Source organism: Eutrigla gurnardus, assembly GCF_963514095.1.
Source record: "Eutrigla gurnardus genome assembly, chromosome: 1".
In the NCBI taxonomy this organism is placed as follows: Eukaryota; Metazoa; Chordata; class Actinopteri; order Perciformes; family Triglidae; genus Eutrigla; species Eutrigla gurnardus.
Window position 1 is genome coordinate 25276157 of NC_139915.1, and position 18276 is coordinate 25294432.

At 41.8% G+C, this 18276-nt stretch overlaps 1 protein-coding gene across 1 annotated transcript in view; it reads right to left on the reverse strand.

Annotated features, from left to right (window-relative positions):
* Nucleotides 1-18276, reverse strand: part of slc6a2 (solute carrier family 6 member 2) — a 161125-nt gene that overhangs the window by 112351 nt on the left and 30498 nt on the right. The gene's annotated exons all lie outside the window — the stretch shown is intronic.

Sequence of the window (18276 nt, forward strand, 5' to 3'; positions counted from 1 at the left end):
ATACTGCCCGCCCACAGGCCGGCCCCTCCTGGACTTTTTTTTTTGAGTGAACAGAAAGGGTATGGAGGTCTCAGGCCCCCCCAAACCCAACTACCCCTCCTCAAGTAGGAGTGACACAATTTTTGATTGAGGAGTTAGAGTTGCCATCCCTGAGCCATGAGTGAGAGGGTGAGAAAGAAGGATGACCCCCTTTCTGCTGCCTGTGTCATCATGACAGCTAACAGAGTGAACCTTGTCTAGTTCAAGGTCCTGTTCACAGTCGCCTGGTGTACGCGGCCCATTCCCAAAACACACAGACCACGACGTGGCAGTCTGGAAAATTATCAAATTGACCTGCTGAAGTGGAAGGACGGAGTGGAAAAGAGAGGGAGGGATGGAAAGAAAGAAAGAAAGAAAAATCAGCAGATCATCTGAACATTTGGATGAACATTTGCTAAATCATCCATTACATGATGCTAAATGAAAGTGTAATGTACGATGACTTGAGAAAATCTCCTGTTGAAGTTGTGAGGACAGGCTGCTTGGTGATTACAATGACATCACTAACAGAGGGTGAAGTTTACCCTCCTCTTTCCAAGAATAGTGCTCAGCCATAAAAGCAGCACATCAAAGGCTCTCTAGAAAGGCTGTTATTTGAGGTCCTGTTTGAGGCAGTGTTGGAGCTTGCTACCACTCTGTTTGGATTGCAGAAGCTTTGAAAACTGTTAGTGTCTCTTGGGGTTTTTCACTTTAATTTAAGAAACAACTATCCTCCATGCAGAGACAAAGACTTTAGAAAATAGTCTGCGAAAGAGCTCAAGTTTAATTCACTTACTTGACTGAGGTGTTGGAGGGACAATTACATCTGCCGGAGTATGGAAATAAAGAGCTACTGCACACTGGGATCGGCACACAATGACAAACAAGACCTTTTTCAGGCATACGCAGCAAACTAAGACAATACACACCCTTACACTCAAGAGTAATGGGATACATGAGAAACAAAAATTGAGGATGAACATTATATATTAATAATCAACTGAAATACAGGCTTGGTCACCTGTTCAGGGATGTTTGCTCATGAGATGGCTTTCCCTGTTTTATGTATTGACAACAATAAGCTGAGGATGCCTTGACAATTACTGAAGTATAGAATTTCCTTTGAGGTTACAATATGTTTTAGTGATACCTATGTACCTTTAACAGCTTTGACGGAAAATAAATTAATCATTTTCTTGACTGACTACACATGATGAGGTTATTTCCTATAGAGCGACCAGCCCATGCAGTACAAGTGAGGGTCAGTGAGCAGCAGGCAGGCAGACAGGGCTTTTCTTCTACCACAATGACTCAGCCTTTACAGGAAGACATGCGAGTAGGAGGGACCAGTCCCAGAAGACACAGGGCCAACTTTGGCCAACTTATTTAAAGCACAGGAAGAGGTCTGAGACTCTGGTGAAGGTACTGAGGTGAGACACTACTATAATGGGAGCCACTCACATTTGCCCTGCTCTGGTCCTGCATCACTGCTGGGCCTACCCGGGCCTACCCAGCATAGCTTAACTGATTGGTTGATTAACTGAGGTTTTTTTTTTTTTATTATTATTTATTTGAAAGGGACAATACACATTAATGAACATCAGTATGTGAATACAAATGTAAATGTGTCGGAGTTAGCAAGCCTGCTAATTTACATCCGCAGTCCCTTGGTCCCTTGGTTAAAGATGGCAGGCGTGTAACTTGTTTTACACTACATTTAAAGGACCCACAAAAAGGTTTCTATTCATGTTTTGCTGCTATGTCTTTTGGATTTGTAAAGACAACTGCCATTGTGTATTTTGGCTCATGCATTTTCACATAATGTGGCAATTGAACGGCTGTGATAGCACAAGAAGAGAGGAGTCTGTTTACCTGAATTAATAAAGATTGTTATATCACTTCAACCAGTATACTTTTCTGACTTGCCGTTATGGCTATCCCCCACTAGATGGCAGTCTTACAATACCGCAAACATCTGCTTTATGCGTTTGGTCTTTTCGGCCTCCCTCTAGGTGGCCTGCTTTTAACATCTAACAAATGCATCAAAGTTGTATTCCAAGATAAACTCCCAATTTGTGATTTGGCAAATATTAATGTATAGCCAATCTCATAATCTCAGATGTCATAAAAACACTTTGATTTTCTCTTAAAAGGCACCATGAATAATAAGTATAGTATTCTTGAACAGAAATTAAGACTGAGCCTGAACATATACAGTAAACATTTATGGTTCTTACTCAGGTGTTCAGGAACACGAGTGATGTAAACAAACCTTTATCACATGAAAAACATGGATTCAAACATTTTCTGGTGCTTGTACGTGTATTTCTAAGGACTTAAATCAAACTTTAGTCCAAACTATAGAAGTCACAGGGAAAGTCGTCTGCTTACAATACAAAAGTTATTCTCTGTTGGCAGATACAAAGATCTGAAGTAATCTGCTTTTTCTAATCTAAACTAAATTAATAGTTACACCATCTTTTTAAACTGATGTGGCTATTATGTCATTGTCAAAGATTCTTGAAAATGGTGCATATTTTCCTGATTACACCAAACGTTTCCCACAGCCACCCTGTCTAGTTCCTGATATTTCGTGAGATAGGACAACTTTGAAGACAACCATGTACCGACCACCGTCTGAAAGAAGGGATTTCTCTGTGTTTTGAATGAATGTTTTTTAGTTACGTGGTTAATCTAATTGGTTGGGAAAGCTAAGCACTCGTTGTCTTTCGACATTGATTAGGATTTTCTAATACTGTGCCTGAGGGGACTTAAGTTGATCCAATTACCTTTGGCTGCCATCATTAGCTTGATGTGGCCACAGGGGCCCCTTCACTTTGTCTCTGGCACTGAAGATCTGCATCTGTGGACAATGAATGGTATGCAGCCTGGCAGCAATGGTGACTGAAAGGTTGGCCATGTTTTTTTTTTTAATGTCTCCAAAGCAGCTTGACCAATCTGTATGGCGAGACTGAGAGCAACCTTTAGTGCTTTCAGTCTGTGGGTCTGGGTCTGCCATACAATGCGAATACTGGAAAATCCGTCTCTGTATTACATAACGAGAATTTTATTCCGCCAATGGGGCATAACTCACCCCTCAAATGATAGATTAACAAACCGCCTTTAGACGTGATAAAGTACACTGGGTTACGTAATAGTTAATGGAAACCAAAATCGTGGTGTCCTGGGGGATCTCCTGGACAGTCTGAACCCAGGACCCACTGAACCCACGTTAGAGCTGACAATCGCTCTGATGATTTCATCCTGGTACCTAACAGCAGTCAGGGAGGAGAAGGAGAGAACATCTGTGGTCACCACATCAAAACCATTCCCGTTCTGGGGGTTGTCTTGCTTTTGTCTCCATTGCACCTGTCGTCATTTGCACCAGAGCAGCTGAAACTGATTCACAATCACTTGAGCTTCCTAAATGAACAGATAGAATTCCATCCATCCATCCATTGTCTACCGCGTATCCTGTATTCAGGGTCGCAGGGGGGGGGGGCTGGAGCCGATCCCAGCTGTCATTGGGCGAACACCCCTGGACAGGTCGACAGATAGAATTCCTGAAGTTTAACTGACTTGTGTTATACTGCTACCTTCATTTTTTTCTATTATTATAAATGATCATCTCTATTTAATATTGATTTATACTTTGTTTAACCGTATTGCTTGTCTCCAGGAATAATCTCTGAACCGGTCTCCCATCCCTACATCTGCTGTGCATCCTCTTTAAAAATGTGATGGGACTGGGCCTTTAACCTGATTGTTAAGGTCATGTGGGCATGTTCCAATAACGCACAGTTGCATTTTTTTTATCTCCTCATCCTCAAAACAGCAGTTACAGATGATTGTCTTTGGTAAAGGGCAGTTATAAAACAGAATTTTACATTCTGTATAATCTATCTATCTATCCATCTATCTATCATTCTATCTATCTATCTATCTATCTATCTATGAGACTAGTGCATTGGTAATTGGTGCATTTTTAATTTGCACCAATTAAACCGTACAAAATCGGTAACATCATTAAAAAAAGAAAGAAACCTGGAGAGTTTGCATGTTTTTCAGTATTGCTTAAAATATTAATTACAGTCTGTTTTCTTTGTTCCTGTCATGTATTCTCAATTTTGTTTTATGTTACTCCCCTCTCCCCTCTTCCTGGATCACTTGACTTCCTGTCTTTGTGTGTTTCCCTCCAGTTTTGATTGTCTGCCCCGCCCTCTTTAGTTTCACCTGTCCCTGATTAGTCAACTCTTGCTCACCTGGTGTCACTTTCCCAATAAGCATTCACTATTTATACCAGCCCAGTTCCTCTCTTCTGCTTGCCTGTCGGACCTTCCTATTGTGAATGTTTCAATTTATACCTGAATCTACGATAAATCACTTATGACCTAATCCTGTTTGGGTCCAATCCTGTTTGAGTGTTCCCTCCACCGTGACAGCTAGTGAAACTGCAGCAGAAGGTGGATGTCTGGATTTCCTGAACTGTACAAAATGATCAACCGTCTACAAAAAACTCAAGGTGGGCTACTACTGTAACTGGGTGTGCACCTCACATAGAATAAAGAGAGTATAGGCCTACCTGGAAGCCCTGTGGGAAGGAGATAGCTGGCCAAAATATTGTGATGGGAGAATTCAATTCCAATGGGAAACAACGGGGTTATTGAAGATTTTGCCACCATGAAGGGCCGTGGTCTTCTCATATGACACCCCACTTTTCTCTGCTCACTCTTTCTCTTCACTGAAAAAAATGGCCGCCGTGCCCGTCTGTGAACAGAACTGTAGCCTTCACTAGGCCTTTTCATGGAAGACATTTTGAAATGTGGGGAAGAAGCTGTAAGTAATTAAATTAATATTGGATGAATGACAATTACATTTTGCACAGCACTTAATTAAATAATAGCTTGAGTTCGATTTAGCTGCTTTGGTTTTGGGAGGCTAGCCTATAATACGCATGCTGACTCGCACAGTTTATGTTGGACAATGTTAATACTGTTCATAACTTCTGTGGTTTTCCTGCTACGACAATGCAAAATGATCGCTGTGAATAGTGCTATTGCATATTATATTACTTGCTATTGGTAAAATGTGCTTGTGTGTGTGTGCCGCCCAGAGAACCTCAACACTATGGACAAGGTCTCTGAACACATATGGAATCTCCCAATTTTACATTTATTATCCTGGTTGTCAAGTAATTGTATGTTATTAGTGATTGTTTGTACCCTGTGCAGAGGGCTGGTGGTTACTTTTTGGAATGTTTCATGCTAGATTTGGTTTAAAGCTGTGACACATTTGTTACTTTAGACAAGAACTTGCTCAGTTTCACTAGACTGGAGTGATGTTCAGTCATGTGAATGCATTGTAAGTAACACATTTGCCTGAAATGTTTTTGATATTCTGTCACTAACTGTACTTTCTATTTTGAGCAAATCTATTTTCAAATTTGCAAGTGTCTTGTGTTTTATGTTGACAAAAAACACAAAATGTGTCTGTTTTTGGTTGGAAAATGTGGTTAGTTTCAATGAATGAAAATGTACTAAGACAAAACCCTTTCTTTTTATTTTTGTATCTCTTTGTCTGGCATTGACTATTACCTGTGATTTATGGGATGCCAAACACCAAGACCACCTCACCACCCAAGCAGCGTGTGGCATCTGAGCCAAAATGACGTAACAGTTGTTTACTGACTGGTGGAAGTTAAGTTAAAATTTGCGAGATGATGGGAAACCAAATTGTAAGACTGAAGAATAAACCTGAGAATGATGTCTTAGGCCCAGATGTGAAGCCTGCATATAAAGTTTTGGCTAGGCTTCAGACTCCAATATCGTTCTCCAAGATGCATCTTGATGCATCGATAATCAGTTTAGAATCAAATCTTTGACCTCTGAATCGTAATCGAATTGTGAGGTTCCCACCCGTACAGTTTACACACTTTTTGTTATTGATTGATTGATTATTGATTTAATGCCATATTTACACACATTTACATTCACATCTTGCATATCCAAATGTCATCATCTGGTCATAGCAAAAACTTTGTCAGCCTCCAGGTCAACTCGCAGACTTTGAGCGAATACATTTTCTATTTCTATGAGATACTGTGATCTACAGCAGGTGGATATTAGTAAAACACTGATCAGATGTGATCAAGAGATAACATGATTTGACAAATTAACCCAGTCTAGACACTGAAGCAGCGTAGTGCTTTGCCCTTCCAAAGCAGCCAGTGAAAAGGGCCAGTAATAACCAGCATCTTATGTATTTTCTGTATTTTTCCACTTTATGAACATCTTGTGAAAGACCTGCTTTTTCTTCCAGTTACTATAATTCCCTGTCTATGCCACGTCATTCCTCTAATTTATTGGACCTACACCAGATGCCCCGGCTAAGACTATTCATTTTTCTGATAAGAAATTAGCTCCGATAACTATGCCCTATGTCTCTTCTCATACACGTTTAATGCGCGAGTTGTGTCTTATCACAGCAATATGGTGGCAGAGCAGGATAACTCGCTGTGATGTGGAAGGTGCAGTTTGTTGAATCACATAAACCTGTTCTGAAAGTACAGTCCTATCAATAAGTAGTACCACATGAATCCACTTTTGTTGCATTTTTCATTCTGTTGTCTACAAGGGAGTTTATTATTCCAGTATTTTATTCCACTTTCTATGGCATACACTGTATTGTATTTTGAGGCTTCATGATAAATGTCATGCTTTATAATCTACTGCCGATGGACAGGATAGCATCGAGACCATAACTCCCATCTGTGACAGATTGCAGACTAGGAACCAGCACAAACTGGATTACAAACGCTAGCATAAAAGAGAAACAGAGGAGAAAACAAGGGTGGAAGAGGAAACCAGACATCAGAAGAAGATACTTATTCAGGGTTAGCTGAAAAAGAAACTCTCCCTTCACTCTCCACAGGACATGTTTGTGTTTCTCCTATCCTGTTCTGCTTTTATCTTTGTAGATAAGCACTGCACATCATCTGACCTTTGTACTTTTCAGCGTAACGGTAAACAAAAAAATGTTAACAATTTGTAATCGTAAAGACTTGATGCTGAATAGCTGCCTGAATGCATTGATCATGTATGTTACAGTAGGTGTGTTGATGTACACCTCAGCACATGGACTGAATTGCACAGGGTCCATACTACATTCTACATGTAGATTCTTATATTGATTTGTCCAATCAGAATTAAGGAGGCACAGATCATTTTGTGAAATCCTTACAGGAAGAGTTGAGCACTGTTAATGGACAGAAAGGATAGCTATCTCCTTTTTCTAACAGGCATGACCTGTGGTCCATCTGAACTATGGCTTGCTTAGACTAAATTCAAGCTATACACATTTGCAAAGAAGATTTTTCTTGACAGAAATAAGTAAAATTCAAATTAAGGTGTAATGTCTGACTAGTAGAGAATCCTTTCATTAGAGCGTATAACTGCTAAAAAAGCAGAAATATAAATCACAATTGATCCACATCCTCAAGACTTCTACAGCACATCCATCATGTGCTTATCTCAACTGTAGGCTATTGCATTGTTCAGGCTAATACAGTTCAACTTATTTAGGTGTTGCATAACAATTCACCACTCTATTAATAGTCGCTTAGCCCACCATTTGCTGAGATCTTCTGAACGTTTTTTTTTTTTCCTGAAAATATTTTGGGCACAAGGGTTCAATTGCTTAAACTTAAAAACAAATAGAGCCACAATATACCATCAATATTTCATTTTACTCTGATAAACCAACATTTGTCTTCAGTTTGCTAGTTATTTACTTTGATCGCTAACCATTGCTGTATGGTGCCGGGCACGATAGCTTCTGCTTGTCGGAGCTGAAGGTAGCCTACAGTTTTATAAAGGATAGTTGAAAAGGGCGGTGTAGCTGCCATCAACGACAATTGAATAAATAGGTTAAATAAATAAATAAGTTAATATATATTTGAATCAATCAATAAATACATAAGTTAATACACATACATAGTAATAATACACAAGTTAATACATACACATAAATGGTAAGACTTAAGAACAATTTAATGTCAAACTGCCTTTATTTTGTTTTATTTGTTTTCTTTGAAGTTACAAGTCTTACGGTCTCGAAGTGAGTCATAACTTACGTAGGAACCAAAGTTCTGAAGTGACAGACAGGGGCGGGTTTTATTGAAGGGACTGTTGTTTTGGACCACGTTCGCGGTACGGAAGTACCTCAGTGCGCAGAGAGCGCTATTGTAAGAAGTTGTATTCTGCAAGTTTATTTTGTGCATTACATTAAAGCGAGGATTTTACTTTTAAAGAAGAACTGAAGACCTGCTTTTTATTTCCCTCAAGCAAAGCGGCCAATGAGGTACAGTTGCTATCTTGCTACTAAATGTTAAAGCTAACGTGACATCATGTAGCGCTGTATGTGGCCTCGATAAGAGAGTAATTGTTTGTTTGTATGTATTTCTGTTTCTGTATGTCTAGTTCTCACAGCACACAGTTGCACATTCGTGTGAATAAATGCCAGTAAACATAAAGGAACGACTTGTTTTCGTGATTTCGACTTGAGGGGAATAACAGTGAGAACTCCAGTGGGAGCCAGTGGGAGCCAGTGGGATGATGATCTTCGCCCTCTGTCGACGGAGCTACAAGCAAGTTTCGCGGACGTTTCATGGTAGACGGCGCATCAAAGACTGTACACGCACTGGTAACCTAAGAGCATTGTGTTGGTAATTATGACATGACATTTGTATCAGTGTGGTTTCGTATTGATGTTATTGCATTTTGAACCTCAAGCTAACAAGTTAACAAGCTAACAAGTTAAGTAATTTGTTATAGTGGAATATTCATAGGTAAGCTAAACTTAATTTTAAGATACAAGCAAGCTAGGCTACTTAAAGCCATTCCACTATTTACACTCTTACTTTTATTTACACAGTTTAAAGCATTTACATCAATACACATTTAGAGCACATTTAGAAGCCCTGCCTGATTAACATAAAAGGGCACACTAACCACCAACAGTAATATACAAAAATGGATGGTAAAGACCTTGCAACTAAAACCCAAGACCCAGACATGAGGAGTGAGAGTGAAGAGCAGATGTCCGAACACATTGACAATGAACCTTTCGAATTAAACCCTTCAAACGAAATTGAATTAAATATGGAAACCAACAGTGCTGCAGAAAAAGAATTAGAAAGAAGTCAGAGAAAAAGAAAACTTACCGAAAAGGGTCAAGAACTCCATAATGACAAATTGAAAAGGCTTCAACATCACTTCATCAAAACATACGATAAGTGGAAAGTTCTTGCTAAGGAGGCTAGAAAGGTACTCAACCTACAATCCTCAAGCGATGTGCTACAAGTTCACAATTGCTACAAGATGTGCTACAATTCATTCTGCTGATTTAGAGGTAAAGCAACGCTATGAAGATGTACGACAACACAGCCTTCCTGATGGAGACACCCGCCGTCGGGTAGACACTTGTGACGCTGTATCAAGGCAGATCATGGAGCGGCTACGTAGTCTTCTTGAGGACAACATGAATAAGGATTCAAGGCAAGCACCATGGACTAACACTGGCTCAGTCTTTTCATCTATGGAATCCCAAGGGTCCATTTCAAGCCACCAAGGCTCAAGCTCTGGACATATCTCAAGTAAGGCATCAAGACTTTCAAGCCTGTCCTCACAAGGAAACAGGAAGCAGCAGCTCAAGAACAAGAGTTTGAAAGACTTGAAGCTGAGAACAGAAAGAAACTGGCACTACAAAAGCAGAAAATGCTGAAAGACTAAAGTTGCTAGAAGAGAAGCGCAGGCAGTTAGAACGTTTAGAAACAACTAAAAGGATGAATGCTGCCAAGGCAAAACTACAAGTTTATGAACAAGATGCAAGCTCAGATGAAGAGATATCAGAGCTTCTACATAATCATAACCTGTTAGGGCATTCACCCAAACCAAAGACTCTTCTAGAGCATCATATGCCTTCACAGCCTGCCATAATTCAATTCAATTCAATTTTATTTATAGTGTCAAATCACAACAGAAATCATCTCAGGACACTTAACACATTGAGCAGGACTAGAATAGGCTCAAAACTGGCAGCAGGCACAGCCACGCCGAGATGGATCCCTCCCAACCACGTCGCCGTAGACCAAAAAGCAGGAGTAGTTGAGCAGTCACACAGCGGGAAGGTGGAGCTACAATGTGGTGTTTCCAGCATCAGGCCAGTTAGCAGTCTGCATCGGTCAGGACCTCAGTGGACTCTGCTGGACCAGAAAGCATAGCCAGACTCCCGGGAGTGATCCCGGGAGTAGTCAAGTTAGTGACAGTAGAGATGCCGATTTTAGTCAATTACTTTAATTAAAAATACTTGCGGTAAGACCACAACATCGGTGCAGTCCGGATCAGGTTCCACCACGGTCCAGGGAGACCTGCTAGGCAAGAGAGCACAGGGACTCCGGGGGAACATACAGAGAGAGAGAGAGAGAGAGAGAGAGAGAGAGAGAGAGAGAGAGAGAGAGAGAGAGAGAGAGAGAGAGAGGCTCAGTGTGTCACTATAATCCCCCAACAGTCTAGGCCTATAGCAGCTTAACCAAGAGCTGGCTCAGGGCAAACCTGAGCCAGCCCTAGCTATAAGCGGTGTCAAAGAGAGAGGTTTTAAGCCTACTCTTAAATGTGGGAACAGTATCTGCCTCACGAACCAGGATCGGAAGACGGTTCCACAGAAGAGGAGCTTGATGGCTGAAAGCTCTGGCCCCTGTTCTAATTTTGGAAACTTTAGGAACTACAAGTAACCCTTTATTCTGAGAGTGTAGTGCTCTAGCAGGACAGTAGGGTTTAATGAGCTCTTTAAGATATGATGGTGCCTGTCCATTAAGAGCCTTGTAATTGAGGAGAAGGATTTTAAATTCTATTCTGGATTTTACTGGGAGCCAGTGCAGAGAAGCTAATACAGGAGAAATGTGATCCCTTCTTCTGGTTTTAGTCAGAACATGAGCTGCAGCATTCTGGACCAGCTGGAGAGATTTAAGAGATTTATTAGAGCAGCCTGATAATAAATAATTACAATAGTCCAGCCTTGAGGTAACAAATGCATGGACGAGTTTTTCTGCATCTTTTTGAGACAGCATTGGCCTAATTTTAGTAATGTTACGCAGATGAAAGTAGGCTGTCCTCGTGGTTTGTTTAATATGCGAGTCAAAGGACAGGTCCTGATCAAAGATAACTCCAAGGTTTCTTATAGTAGCATTTGAGGCGATGGCAATCCCATCAATAGTCGCTATATCTTTAGACAGCGAGCTTCTGAGGAGTTTAGGCCCAAGTACAATAACTTCCGTTTTATCGGAGTTTAACATCAGGAAATTGCAGGTCATCCAGGATTTTATGTCATCAACACATGCCTGGAGTTTAACTAGCTGATTGGTTTCTTCAGCCTTGATCGATAGATATAACTGAGTCTCATCAGCATAACAATGGCAGTTTATAGAGTGTCCTCTAATAATGTTGCCTAAAGGAAGCATATATAAGTTGAAAAGAATTGGTCCGAGCACAGAACCTTGAGGAACACCGTATTTAACTTCAGTGTGCCTGGAGGATTTTTCATTGACATGCACAAACTGAGATCGATTGGATAAATAGGACTTAAACCAGCTTAATGCGGTTCCTTTGATGCCAATTAATTTTTCCAGTCTACATATTAGAATCTCATGGTTAATGGTGTCAAATGCAGCACTAAGATCTAGCAGAACAAGTACAGAAACCAGTCCTTTGTCAGAAGCAATAAGAAGGTCATTTGTAATTTTCACCAGAGCTGTCTCTGTACTATGATGTACTCTAAATCCTGACTGGAAATCCTCAAGTAGACTGTTATTGTTGAGAAAGTCACACAGCTGATTCGCGACTACTTTCTCAAGGATCTTAGAGAGAAAAGGAAGATTTGATATTGGTCTGTAGTTTGATAAAACCCCTGGATCTAGAGTAGGCTTCTTAAGAAGAGGTTTAATTACAGCTACTTTAAATGACTGTGGCACATAGCCTGTTAATAAAGACACATTGATCATATCTAATAGCGACGCGCTATCTAAGGGTAAGACTTCTTTCAGTAGCCTGGTTGGTATCGGGTCTAGGAGACAGGTTGAAGGTTTAGAAGAAGAGATCATTGACGTTAGTTGGTTTAGGTTGATTGGAGAAAAGCAGTCTAAATATATATCAGGTCTTAATGCTAGTTCTAAAACTCCTGAGTTTGAGGGTAACGTGGTTCCAATTGAAGGCAAGATGCAAGTCATTTTGTCGCGGATTGCTAGAATTTTATCATTAAAAAAGTTCATAAAGTTGTTACTACTAAGATCTCTAGGAATGCATGGCTCAGTAGAGCTGTGACTCTTTGTCAGCCTGGCTACAGTACTGAAAAGAAATCTAGGGTTGTTTTTATTTTCCTCTATTAAAGATGAGTAGTAGGCTGCTCTGGCATTACGGAGAGCCTTCCTATACATTTTAAGACAGTCCTGCCAAACTAGGCGGGATTCCTTCAGTTTGGTGGAGCGCCAGATGGTTTACGCAATTTTTGTTTTAATTTACGAGTTTGGGAGTTATACCAGGGAGCTAACTTCCTATGCTTTATAGTTTTCTGTTTTAGCGGAGCAACAGAGTCGAGAGTCATTCGCAGTAGGCTTCCAGATTCATCTATAAGAGAATCGATCTGGGAGGGACTAAGATTAACATAGAAGTCCTCCGTTTCATTAAGACATGGAAGTGAACTCAAGACTGGCGGAATTACTTCCTTTAACTTAGCTACTGCTCTATCCGATAGACACCGAGAGTAGTAGCTTTTTCCTAGATGAGCGAAGTCCAGCAGCAATAAGTCAAAGGTAATCAAGTAATGGTCAGATAAAGAAGAATTTTGAGGAACATTATTAAGTTTTCGATTTCAACGCCATAAGATGAGGTCGAGAGTGTGGCTATGACAGTGAGTTGGTTTCTGTACACTCTGACTGAAGCCAATAGAATCTATTAAGGAAGTAAATGCTACACTAAGGCTGTCATTTACAACGTCCACATGGACATTAAAATCCCCCACAATAATAACTTTATCTGATTTAAGGACTAAACTTGATAGCAACTCAGAGAATTCAGATAGGAATTCAGAGTATGGACCAGGAGCATGATACACAATAACAAACAGAATTGGCTGCATTGTTTTCCAGTTTGGGTGCGAAAGGCTGAGAATCAGACTCTCAAATGAGTTATAATTTAGTTTTGGCTTAGGATTGATTGACAGGCTTGAATCAAAAATGGCTGCAACTCCTCCTCCACGTCTGCTGCCTCGAGATATGAGTATTAATATGGCTGGGAGGACTAGCTTCGTTTAAGCAAACATAGTCTTCATCATGCAGCCAGGTTTCAGTCAGGCAGAATAAATCAATATGATTATCTGATATTAAGTCGTTGACTAATACTGCTTTGGATTAAAGAGATCTAATGTTTAAGAGTCCACATTTAATTCTCTTATTTTGTTTTACTACATCGGAAGTGCTAATTTTTATTAGGTTTTCATGTGAAATCTCTCTTCTGTTTGACCTAATTAATTTGGTTGGTCGGGGGACAGACACCGTTCTTATGTGGTTTTGGTTTTGGGTGGGTGACTGCTCTAGAGGAGGCGCAGAGAAGTGTGTAAGACTGCAACTCTGCTTCCTGGTCTCAACACTGGTTTGTCATGTTCTAGGACTACGAATGAGATCAGCGATGTTTCTAGATAGGAGAGCAGCTCCATCCAAAGTGGGGTGGATGCCATCTCTCCTGATCAGACCAGGTTTTCCCCAGAAAGGCTGCCAATTATTAACGAAGCCCACATCATTATCTGGACACCACCTCGACAGCCAGCGGTGGAAAGATGACATGCGGCTATACATGTCATCACTAGTAAAGTTTGGCAGGGGACCAGAGAAAACTACGGAGTCCGACATCGTTTTTGCATATTCGCACACCGAGCCAACATTAATTTTAGTGACCTCCGATTGGCGTAATCGGGTGTCATTAACGCTGACGTGAATAACAATCTTACTGTATTTACGTTTATCCTTAGCCAGCAGTTTCAATTGAGCTTCGATGTCGCCCGCTCTGGCCCCTGGGACACATTTGACTATGGTCGCTGGTGTCTCTATTTTCACGTATCTCACTATGGAGCTACCAATGACCAGAGTTGGCTTCTCAGCGGGTGTGTCGCTGAGTGGGGAAAATCGATTGGACATGTGAACATGGTGGTTAACCGTGGGCTTCGGTTTAGAACTATGCCTCCTTCGGACATTCACCCAGCCTCCCGGCTGCTCGGGGTTTGCCGGGGACGGCTAGCTGCTACGCTATGTCGGTCCGCACCTTGTACAGCTAGCGTCAGCTGGCTGGTTACAGCGGCAGCCGACGGAGGATTGTTGGTGCGGAGCCGCGCTTCTAATTCATTTATCCTCGCCTCCAAAGCAAAAAGTGAACTACATTTATTACATGTACCGTTATCAGTAAAGGAGGCAGAGTAGTAGCTGAACATCAGACACACCGGGCAGGAGAGACGAGAAGGAGGACAGGGAAAGAGAGAAGCCATCGTAGCCGCTAGGCTAGCTGTTGTGCTAAAGTAGCTAGCAGAGATGGCGCATAAACAACAGCAAATTAAGTGAGGCAACTCAGAGAGTGAGCGATGTGTCTGCTGAAGCAGGGATAGCGTGTGCTTAGTTTAAACTTGGCGGTAGTAAGCCACTGAACAGGGAAACTACGTTAAATTAACAGAGTTAGGCTAGAGAGAAAAACACAGCCTGTAGCGACTATCACGGAGAAACAGGAAATGACGCAAATCGCTTACCGTCAGAGAAGTCTCGCGAGACTCGCAAGACTCGCGAACATAAGAAGACACCACACCACAAGCCATGAACCTGCTAGGCCCACTTATCAAGACAGTGGCACGATAATACTTGCCGAAGCAATAGCAGAGTCCATAAATGCAAGCCGTCTCCCAGTGCCAGAGCCACCTGCCTTTAATGGAGACCCAATAAGATACAAAGACTGGAAGATGTCGTTTCAAACCCATATAGGTTGGAAGAACATTCCTGTAAATGAAAATATTTACTACCTCCGCAAATATGTCACAGGACCTGCGAAGAAAGCAATTGAAAGTTTTTTCCTGCTGGGCACTGACAAGGCCTACGAGTCAGCATGGGAAATATTGGAAAAAAGATATGGCAACCCCTTCGTGGTCGCTAAAGCAGTCCGAGACAAACTGAATTCCTGGCCAAAAATAGGACCCAAAGACAGTGTTGAATTAAGAGAATTCACAGACTTCCTACGAGGCTGTCAAGCAGCAATGTCTCCTAAACGACTGTAGCGAAAACCAAAAAATGCTTAGCAAGCTTCCTGACTGGTTAACCGCCAGATGGAACAGAAAGGTCATTGAACTTGAAGAAGACACCCGGTCCTTTCCAAGCTTCGGCAAGTTTGTTGAATTTGTGGCTAGAGAGGCCAAGATAGCTTGTAACCCCATGACATCTCTTTATGCTCTGAAGTCTGGTGATGGTGAAAAGGTGAAGTCACCCAAGGTCCGAAGTGTTGGTGCAAAGGTGCTAGCAAGTGGATCTGAAGAGAAACCAGACACCAAGGTACAAAGGGGCGACGCTAAGGTGTGCATGTTTTGTGAGAAGTCAAATCACGGCATTCAGACGTGTCGAAAGTTCATGGAGAAGTCTATCAGTGATCGAGTTAAGTATGTGCAAACACAGAAATTGTGTTGTGGATGTTTACAGCTGGGACATCATTCAAAGAGTTGTGAAAGAAGAAGTGTTTGTAACGTGTGCAAGGGGAAACATCCCACATGTTTACATGAAGACCACACCAAGGCGGAAGGAAAGAAGGAATATCAAGTTCATGGACAAAGAGAGAGTGGAAAACACCTGAAGGAGAAAGAAAGGTCAAATGAATGGACAGAGTCTAAAGAGAGTAGTGAAGTATTGAACATGGCTACGTCTAATCAAGTGACATAAAAAACAGGAATAGCACATATGCATCCACAATAGTGCCAGTCTGGCTGTCAACAACAAGTAAACCAGAGACTGAAGTTCTTGTATATGCTCTTCTGGACAGTCAGAGCGATAGCACCTTCATCCTACAAGAAAAGGCAGAGACTCTTGATACACACAGGGAGTCTGTACAATTAAAGCTCTCCACATTTTCATCTAAACAAACTGTTATTCCAAGTCAGAAGTTAACTGGGTTGCAGGTCAGAGGCTTTCAGTCCTCCAAGATAATCCCTCTTCCAGTGACCTATTCCCGAGAGTTTATTCCTGCTAGTCTAAGTTACATTCCTACATCTAAAACAGCAAGAGCATGGTCTCACCTAGAGCACCTTGCTGAAGAAATTGCTCCTTTTATAGACTGTGACATCGGTTTGCTCATAGGGTACAACTGTTCTCAAGCCCTGTTGCCCAGAGAAGTTGTATCAGGCAAAGATGATGAGCCATTTGCAGTAAGAACCGATCTCGGTTGGAGCATAGTTGGTTGCGTCAACCCCTGTGTTGATTACGGCGATGCCTTTGGAAGCAGCCATCGAATCGTTGTGAGAAAGGTTACACCTTGTCTACAGTCACCTGTAAACCTAACAAGTCAAGTTCAGTACATAGAACGCAAGTCAAGGAACTCGTCGCTCCTACAGATGTGCTGAAGGCTCTTGAGTCAGATTTTAGTGAAAGGAATGTGGAAGATGCTCATTTCTCTCAGGAAGACCTTCGCTTCATCTCAATAATGGAGGAGGGTATAAAGATACAGGCAGATGGATGCTGTGAAATGCCCCTGCCATTTAAGGAAAAAAACCATGTCTGCCAAACAATGTGAAATGCGCAGATCACAGACTCAGGTGCTTGAAAAGAAGATTTGAGAAGGACAATCAATACCACAAGGATTATGTTGCGTTCATGAGTGACATCATAGCCTGTGGAGATGCTGAGAAAGTTCCAGAACACGAAGAGCCCTTGCTGGTACATTCCTCACCATGGGGTCTATCACCCTCAGAAACCGGGGAAGATCCACGTGGTGTTCGATAGTTCTGCAAGGTTTGAAGGTGTATCATTAAATGACCATCTACTCACTGGACCAGAGTTAACTAATACTCTAGTAGGTGTTCTCTGTCGGTTTCGTAAGGGTCCAGTAGCTGTGATGTGCGATATTGAACGCATGTTTCATCAATTTCATGTAAGGACAGAAGATCAAGACTACCTAAGATTCCTGTGGTGGGACAACGGAGACCTTAAGTCAGAGCCATCAGTCTACCAGATGAAAGTGCACCTATTTGGTGCAGCCTCGTCACCTGTCTGTGCAAACTACGGCCTCAAGCACGTTGCCGCACAAGGACAAGGACGATTTAGTGAAACATCTATCCGCTTCATTGAAAGGAATTTTTACGTGGATGAAGAAGCCAAACAGTTAGTTAGTGAAGCCAGACAGCTCTGCAGTTCTGGAAAACTGCGCATCCACAAGTTAATTTCCAACTGCCAAGAAGTGCTTGCATCCATTCCAAAGGAAGACTGTGCTGACGCTTCAAGAAGTCCTGATTTGGCCCTGGGTGAACCACAGATGGAGAGAGCCCTAGGTGTCAAGCGTCACGTCAGATCACTTCAGCTTCAGAGTAGTGGTGAATGAATGCCCACTTTCAAGAAGAGGAGTCTTGTCGACAGTAGCCTCCATCTTTGACCCATTAGGCTTTGTCGCACCCTTTATTCTGATTGGGAAGCAAATCCTACAGCAGATGTGTCGGGATAAGGTTGGATGGGATGATCCGCTACCAGATTATCTAAGACCACGGTGGGAGTGCTGGCTCTTTGACTTGAAGAACTTAGCAGATGTCAAGATTCAGCGATGTTATCTCCCAGCAGATTTCAAGGAAGTCCAAAGGTATGAGCTCCATTACTTCTCTGATGCAAGTGTCATAGGGTACGGAGAATGTACTTACCTGAGGGAAATTGGCGTAACAGGACAAATCCACTGTTCTTTAGTGATGGGTAAGGCCAGAGTGGCCCCCACTAAAGTTACAACTGTGCCAAGACTTGAGCTATCAGTAGCAGTCGTTGCCGTGCGTACAAGTGACATGCTCAGAAAGGAGTTGGAAATAGATGCTCAAGAAGTCTTCTGGAACCACTCAAGAGTTGTCTTGGGTTATGTCAACAATGATGCAAGAAGATTCCACGTTTTCGTGGCAAACCGCATCCAGCGGATTAAGGGCAGTAACAGACCAGAT